Raw genomic sequence first — 8,735 nt, forward strand, 5'->3', positions numbered from 1 at the left:
TCCCTGCACCTGTGTGGAAGACCCAGAAGTTGTTCCTGGCTCCTGGCTTCAGATTGGTGCAACTCCAGCCGTTGTGGCCATCTGGGGAGTGAACCATTGGGTGGAAGATCTCGATCTCTCTCTCTCTCTCTCTCTCTCTCTGCCTCTGCCTCTCTGTCATTCTGCCTTTCAAGTAAAATAAATAATTTTTTTAAAGTTTTCATTTATTTATTTATTTGAAAGGCAGAGTGACAGAGAAAGGGAGAGACACTGAGAGAGAGAGAGAGAGAATCTTTCATCTCCTGGTTTACTCCCCAAATACCCACATTAGCTGGGGCTGGACCAGGCCAAAGCTAAGAGCCAGGAACTCCACCTGGGTCCCCGCCACAGGTGGCAGGAATCTAAGTACCTGTGCTATCTCCTGCTGCTTCCCAGGCATATTAGCAGAGAGCTAGATCAGAAGTGGAGAAGCTGGGCTTCAAACCAGGCACTCCAATATGGGATCCCATGTCCCAAGTGACAGCCTAACGCCCTGTGCTGCAACAGCCACCCTTCCTTTTTGATCATCTTATTACAAGATTCCTTTGTCACAACTAAAGAACCAATCTTACAGGGCCAGCATTGTGATGCAGTGGGTTAAGCCACCACCTGCAATGCCGGAATCCCATATGAGCACTGGCTCAAGTCCCAGACATGCTGCTTCCAATCCAGGACTCGGTTAATGTACCTGGGAAAGCAGTGGGAGATGGCCCAAGTGCTTGGGCCCTGCCATCCATGTGGGAGACTCAGATGATGCTCCAGGCTCCTGGCTTCAGCCTGGCCCAGCCTTGACTCTTGTAGCCATTTGGGAGGGAAACAGCAGATGGAAGATCTCTCTCTCCCCACCATCTCTCTGTAACTCTGCCTTTAAAAAAGAAAAACAAAACCAATCTTCGTCCTGCTATTAACCACGCAGTTTATTTGGATTATCTAGTTTTTCCCTAGTGTTCTTTCTCTTTTCCAGGATTCCTTCCAGGGCACCACATTCCACCTAGCGGTTCCATCTCCTTAACCTGCTTGGGGCTGTGACGGTTTCTCAGATTTGATTTTTGATTACCTGGCCAATTTTGAGGAGTACTGGCTAGGAATTTTGCACAGTGAGCCTCAATTTGCATTTGTCTGACGTTTCTCTCACAGACCAGGGTTATGGTATCTGAGAAGACCACGGGAGTGAAATGCCAGTCTCATCACATCACAGCAAGGACTTCTGCTACCAATATGTCCATCACCGATGATATTAACCTTGACCCCTGACTGAGCTAGTGTTTGCCAGGTTTCTCCATTACACAGGAACTTCCCCTTGCTATGGCTGGAATGTGTACCTCCAAGTTCACATGTTGGAAACCCAGTCCCCAAGGCAACAGTGTTGAGAAGTGATTGGGGGATGAGGGCTGTGCTCTCAAGAATTGGCCAATGTCATTGTCATGAGAGAGGGTTCACCTTGAGAGTGGGTTTGATTTAAAAGTGAGTTGTGGCCGGCGCCGCGGCTCACTAGGCTAATCCTCCGCCTAGCGGCGCCGGCACACCGGGTTCTAGTCCCGGTCGGGGCGCTGGATTCTGTCCCGGATGCCCCTCTTCCAGGCCAGCTCTCTGTTGTGGCCAGGGAGTGCAGTGGAGGATGGCCCAAATCCTTGGGCCCTACACCTTATGGGAGACCAGGAGAAGTACCTGGCTCCTGCCATCGGATCAGCGCGGTGCGCCGGCTGCAGCGCGCCGGCCACGGCAGCCATTGGAGGGTGAACCAACGGCAAAAGGAAGACCTTTCTCTCTGTCTCTCTCTCTCACTGTCCACTCTGCCTGTCAAAAAAAAAAAAAAAAAAAAAGAAAGAAAGAAAAAAGAAAAAAGAAAAAAAGTGAGTTGTTGCCCCTCTTGCTCTCTACCCTTTCTGTCATGGAATCATGCAATCAGAGGTCCTCGTCAGACATCAGCACCATGCTCTTGAACCTCCCAGTCTCCATAGCCATGAGTAAAATACATTTCTGCTCTTTATAAATTACCCAGTCTTAGGAATTCTGTTACAGTGGCATAAAACTGACAGAGACCCCGCCCTCATATGCCATTAAGTGCAGCCCACACTCAAAGGAAGGGAAGCCAAGTACCGTCTTCTTGTGGGGAGGCAGCTACAGATATTATTTGCAGTCCTTCTACACAGGACACTTGTCTTCCATCCTCATTTATTGGTCGATTCAGTAAGTTACTTACATTTGCACATTTATGGGGATTCCTTTACTACTTGTGATCCATTCCAACATGACACTGTCTTGTTGCTAATCATTCTAGTATCAGGCATTGGACTTCTTTCAGGTTGATCCCTGTGTCAATTTTGTATTCCCTTGGTTTTATTTTTTCAGCACATTTTTACCTTTTTAGCACTACAAGACCCTCCAAACCTATCCTGTGTATTCTCTGCCCTCACCCTAGTATCGTCCATTTCTCCAAGGAACTCTGGTTCCTTTTATAGGAAAATGGTATTAAAAACCAAGATCAGGGAGCTGGCACTGTGGCGTACCAAATTAAGCCACTGTCTGCGATGGTGGCATCCCATATGTGCACCGGTTTGAATCCTGGCTGCTACACTTCTGATCTAGCTCCCTGCTAATGTGCATGGGAAGGCAGCAGAAGATGGCTCAAGTGCTTGGGCCCCTGCACCCACTCGGGAGACCCAGGAGAAGCTCCTGGCTTCTGGCTTCAGCCTGGTGCAGCCCTGACTGTTGCTGTCATTTGGGGAGTGAACCAGTGGAAGATCTCTCTCTCTAATTCTGACTTTCAAATAAATAAACTAATTTAACAACAACAGCCAATATCAGGGTACTAAGCGTGCTCATTACTACTTGTTTAATTTGTTGATATTGACTGTTGTGGCTTTTGCCAGATGTCATTATATATGGCAGCACTGTCTAATAGGATAATTTGCAATGTGGCTAGTCCAAATTGAAATGGGATCTAAGTGTATTCTACACATTGAAATTTTAAAAATAGGGCCAGCGCTGCGGCACAGTGGGTTAAAGCCATGACCTGCAGTCCAGCATCCCATATGGGTGCCAGTTCATATCCTGGCTGCTACACTTCCGATCCAGCTCCCTGTTAATTCACCTGGTAAAGCAGAGGAGGATGGCCCAAGTGCTTGGGCCCCTGCACCCACATGGGAGACCAGGCTTAAGCTCCTGGCTTCTGTTTGGCCCAGCCCTGGCAGTTGCAACCATTTGGAGAATAAACTAGCAGATGAGAGTCTCTCTTGCCCTCTCTCTCTCTGCCTCTCTGTCTCTGTAACTCTACCTTTCAGATAAATAAATCTTTAGGGGCCAGTGCTGTGGCATAGCGGGTAAAGCCACCGCCTGAAGTGCCGGCATCCCATATGGGCTCCAGTTCGAGACCCAGTTACTCCACTTCTGATCCAGCTTTCAGCTGTGGCCTGGGAAAGCAGTAGAAAATGGCCTAAGTCCTTGAGCCCCTGCACCCACATGGGAGACCTGGAGGAAGCTCCTGGCTCCTGGCTTTGGATCGGCGCAGCTCCAGCTGTTGCGGCCATTTGGGGAGTGAACCAGCAGATGGAAGACCCCTCTCTCTCTCTCTCTCTCTCTGCCTCTCCTGTGTAACTTTGATTTTCAAATAAATAAATCTTTTAAAAAATCCACGGTGAATAAATATGAAATTTTTTTATTGTGTATATTTTTATTTCTTAATTATTTATCAGGAGTGACTGAAATAAAAAATGTAATTGAGTGCCATCATCATCATCATCATGGAAATGGCTTTAAGAGAAAACTGGGCAGAAGAATATTATTGCTTCCCATTTTCAACCAGCACATAGTTGCTTTTGATAAGACAGATAAGAGCCTGTCAGAATGCTCTAGATTATAATACAACATGCCTGTTTACAGGGGAACAAACCTAGGGAATAACTTATGTGAACTTCTTGATTTCATCATACAAGACAAGCACAAAAGCACCACCCATGCCTCTGAGGACGTTGGACCACGCACCCTTGAAAAACGCTTTGCCTCCTTCATCACAAGCAACCTTCCTCCAGCAGTCAAGTGTGCCTGTGTACATGACATCAGTTCCTTTATGCCCTGACTGCATCATCATGCGCCGACGAACAGTGTCAAATGGATAGGAAGTCAACCCAGCAATAGCAGTGACAGACTGCGCGATCATCCAGCTGATGAAGATGTGCGTGTTCTTGGGATCTGGAAGCATTCCTTTTGCAGTGTCATAGATACCGAAGTAGGCAGCTTGGTAGATGATAATGCCCTGTAGAGACACATTAAAGCCTTGGTACAGGCCCCTAATCCCATCAGATTTGTAGATCTTAACCAGGCAGTCACTGAGGCCTCTGAATTCCCTTTCAGCTCCAGCTTTGCCCACGTCAGCTGTTAGACGGGTACAGGCAAAATCAAGAGGGTACACGAAACACAAGGATGTGGCTCCAGCAGCACCACCTGATGCCAGATTTCCTGCAAAGTAGCGCCAAAACTGGGTCCTCTTGTCCACACCACCCAGAAAGATCTGCTTGTATTTATCTTTGAAGGCAAAGTTGAGAGCCTGGGTGGGGAAGTATCTGATGACATTGGCCAGGTTACCACGCCAGAAGGACAGGACTCCCTGCTCCTAGGGGATACGAACCACGCAGTCTATAATGCCCTTGTATTGCTTATCAGCAGTGATTTGCTTGCTGCATGCTGCACCTGCAGCAGCAGCTTGACCCTCTCGATGGGCGCTACCGCGGTCTTGGAGATGGCCACAGCCACTCCACCTGCCAGGAAGTCCTTGGCGAAGGACACAGCGGCATCTGTCATGTTGGAAGGAAAGAGGAGCCAGGCAACTGCAGGACAGGACTGGGCTGGGAACCGGCTTTGACTCCGGGACTCTTAAATATGAAATTTTGTCAGGAAACAACTGCATTTGCACTGCTCTGCACTACCCACCTCATCCCCTCCCCTGGAAGTCCCACCTGTCCGGAGACGTAAACCAGGTGAGATGGAGTTTCAGGAGCAACATGCTTGTGATTGGTCAAGACTCATGGAACGAAGAGAGAGGGGGCAGAAGTGGGCTGAGAAAGCAGACCTTGGCAGCGCTGGGGAGTGAAGCGTGCCCGTGGGGGTCGCCCTGTGTTGTGCTGAGTGACTGGCCTGCATGCCACTGCCTTGTTTAAGCCTTTCCCAGAAGGGCTGTGGACCCCAAGCAGAGCGGCTCTCTGTCGCTGAGCCCGCTGACGTGTGGAGGCTGTTTGCCGAATGCCCTCTCCAGGTCTGGCTGCAGATCCTTCCTTGTTAGGGGCCCTGGGGATGCATTCCCACACCCTTCCAGCAGCTTCCTTTCATTCCCTTGTTGAAGGCTGTCATCACCGCATTCCCCACAGTGCACCTCTTATCTGTCTCCCTGTTGAAGGCATTGATCACACGAACAGTGTGTGTCAGGCCGTTCACAGGTCGAGGGTGAGGTTCTCTTGGTGCGCGGGGATTCTGAATGACCTAAAAAAACCACAGCACCTGCGTTTGCTCTTTCTCTCACTTCCAGATTTGACACGGGGGCGAGGAGAGGCAGGGCCAAAGCATTTTTTAATTTCTTTCACTCTGTGACAGAAAAAGCTACTCATTTGCAATCTGAGTGCCCCTAATTTCTCTAGGTATCAGTGCCACTGAAAAATTGTTTAATATTATTTGAGAGGGAGAGATAGAGCTACTATCCACTAGTTATTCTCCAAGTGGCTGTAAAAATGGGCTGGGCTGCGGCCAAAGCCAAGAATTCAGAAAGTTTGATTTTTAAAATGTAGATTCCCTCCATGAATGTTGCTGAGATTCTTGGAGTGCAGGTCTCTCCTGGTAGTTCCTGATCACTTCTTTCTCTGTACCAAGGCCTCAGCTGGTTATCTCTTGGCTTAGCAAGATGACCGTCCCAAGCTTCTCTCTGCTCCATGCGCGTCTGGAGCCCAGTTATAGAGAGATCCTCCCTCCCTCCCTCCTCCCTTCTTTCCTTCTTTCCTTCCTTTCTTGATTTTATTTATTTATTTGAAAGGCAGAGTTATAGAGAAGCAGAGGCAGAGGAAGAGAGAGATGTCTTCCATCTGCTAGTTCACTTCCCAGATGGCCACAACAGCTGGAGCTGTGCCAATCCAAAGCCAGGAGCCAGGAGCTTCTTCCAGGTCTCCCACATGGTTGCAGGGGCCCAAGGACTTGGACCATCTTCTAATGCTTTCCCAGGCCATAGCAGAGAGCTAGACCGGAAGCAGAGCATCCAGGACTTGAACTGGATTCCATATGAGATGCCAGTACTGCAGGCAGCGGATTTACCAGCTATGCCACAGCACCAGCCTGAGGTCCCTTTCATTTACAAAATGACAGGCAACATCTGGCCCTGCTTTCAGCAGAACTTAGTGCAGAGTAAAAGGTAAGTATCTAAACTTTGGTATTAGATTTCTCCGCGCCCAGGGTCCTCTGACCATAGGTTATCCCCGTGGCCGTCTCTCACTTGTCCCACGTTTCTTTCTACTGCCATTTGTTTTCTGAAACACTTGAAAGTAGCTAGCAGACATGATACCCTTTTACCTCTAAGTAGTTCAGTGCTGTTTCCTAAAAATGAGGACATTCACAGTACAATCAATGGAATTAGGAAATTAACAGACAATACTGTTATCTAATCTATAGCTCTTACTTCAATTTTATCAGTTTTCCCGCAAATTCTTAAAAAAAAAAAAAAAACACTTTAGTCCAAGATTCAATCCAGGCTCACACATGGCATTTAGCTTTTACTCCTTTTAAATCTCATTTTTTCCTAAGATATTTATTTATTTATTTATTTGAGAGGTAGAGTTACAGACTGTGAGAGCAAGAGACAGAAAGGTCTTCCACCCACTGGTTCACTCCCCAGATGGCTGCAATGGTCAGAGCTGAGCCGATCCGAAGCCAGAAGCCAGGAGCCAGGAGCCAGGAGCCAGGAGCTTCTTCCCGGTCTCCCACATGGATGCAGGGGCCCAAGGACTTGGACCATCTTCCACTGCTTTCCAAGGCCACAGCAGAGAGCTGGATCGGAAGAGAAGCAGTGGGCCTAGAAATGGTGCCCATACGGGATGCTGGCACCACAGGCATCTCTTTTAAATCTCATTTAACCTGGAACTGTTCCTCAGGCTTTGTTGTTCATGACTGAGCTACTTGAGGAGGTTAAACTCAGTATTTTGCAGGATGGCACTTTTTCTTTTAAAGACTTATTTATTTGGAAAGCATAATGACAGGGAGGGAGAGACAGAGATAGAGAGAGAGATCTTCCATCCACTGGTTTATTTTCCAAATGGCCACAATGGCCAGAGCTGCGACAGACCAAAGCCAGGAGCCTGGAACTCTATCCTGGTCTCCCATATGGGTGGCAGTACTTGGGCCATATGGGTGGCAGGAGCCCGAGTACTTAGGCCATCTTCTGCTGCTTCCCAGGCTGTTAGCAGGAAGCTTGATAGGAAACAGAGCAGCTGGGGCTTGACCTCCAATGTGGGATGCCGGCATCACAAGTAGCTGCCTAATCCTCCGCTCCACAACACGTGCTCTCTCTTAATTTGGATAACCTCGTTTTTCCTCATGGTTAGATTCAGTGTATACATTTTGGGCAAAAATTCTAGAAAGGCTATTCTATTTGTTGTGTCCTTCTTAGCACATCATTTCAGAACACAGCCTGATACTGGCTTCTTCCATTACTGATGATTCTAAACTTTGATCAGTTGGTTAAAGTGGTGTCTGCCACGTTTCTCCACTATAGAGTTACCATTGTCTCCATTATAATTAATTAATATCTTGTGAGAGTGTTCTTAATACACATAACATGGGGCTGGCGCTGTGGCACAGGGGTTAATACCTGGCCTGAAGCGCCGGCATCCCATATGGCTGCCGGTTCTAGTCCTGGCTGCTCCTCTTCCAATCCAGCTCTCTGCTGTGGCCTGGGAAAGCAGTAGAAGATGGCCCAAGTTCTTGGGCCCCTGTACCCACATGGGAGACCTGGAGGAAGTTCCTGGCTCCTGGCTTCAGATCAGCGCAGCTCCGGCCGTTGCGGCCAATTGGGGAGTGAACCACTGGATGGAAGATCTCTCTCTCTCTGCCTCTCTGCCTCTGCTTCTCTCTCTCTGTATAACTCTGAGTTTCAAATAAATAAATAAAATCTTAAAAAAAAATACACATAACATTTGGGATTATACACACATATGTGTACAATGAATATAACAATTTTTTTTACTTTCCTAATTAAATGTTACTCATCAGACTTGAAAGGACTAATATTATACTGACCACTATGTCTTTCAAATAAATAAAAACAAATCTTAAAAAAAATGGGGCCACCGCCGTGGCGCAGTAGATTAATTCTCCACCTGTGCCACCGGCATCCTGTATGGGTGCTGGTTCTAGTCCTGGCTGCTCCTCTTCCAATCCAGCTCTGCTGTGGCCTGGGAAAGCAGTGGAGGATGTCCCAAGTCCTTGGGCCCCTGCACCCCACATGGGAGATTGGGAGGAAGCACCTGGCTCCTGGCTTCGGATTGGCGCAGCTCCAGCCGTTGCGGCCATTTGGGGAATGAACCAATGGACAGAAGACCTTTCTCTGTGTCTCTCCCTCTCACTGTCTATAACTCTAGCTCTCAAATAAAAAAAAAAAAATCTTAAAAAAAAAAAAAAAAAAAAAAGATGAAGCATGCTCTTTGGGCAAAGTCTGCAGTTCCAGGCTCTTGACTTCAGCCTGG

General features: G+C 47.9%; 1 pseudogene; it reads right to left on the reverse strand.

Annotated features, from left to right (window-relative positions):
- Positions 1 to 3,660: 3,660 nt before the first annotated feature.
- LOC100346487 (ADP/ATP translocase 2 pseudogene) lies at positions 3,661 to 5,050 on the reverse strand (annotated as a pseudogene).
- Between the last annotated feature and the right edge of the window lie 3,685 nt (positions 5,051 to 8,735).

Source organism: Oryctolagus cuniculus, chromosome 17 (genome assembly GCF_964237555.1).
Source record: "Oryctolagus cuniculus chromosome 17, mOryCun1.1, whole genome shotgun sequence".
Classification (NCBI taxonomy): Eukaryota; Metazoa; Chordata; class Mammalia; order Lagomorpha; family Leporidae; genus Oryctolagus; species Oryctolagus cuniculus.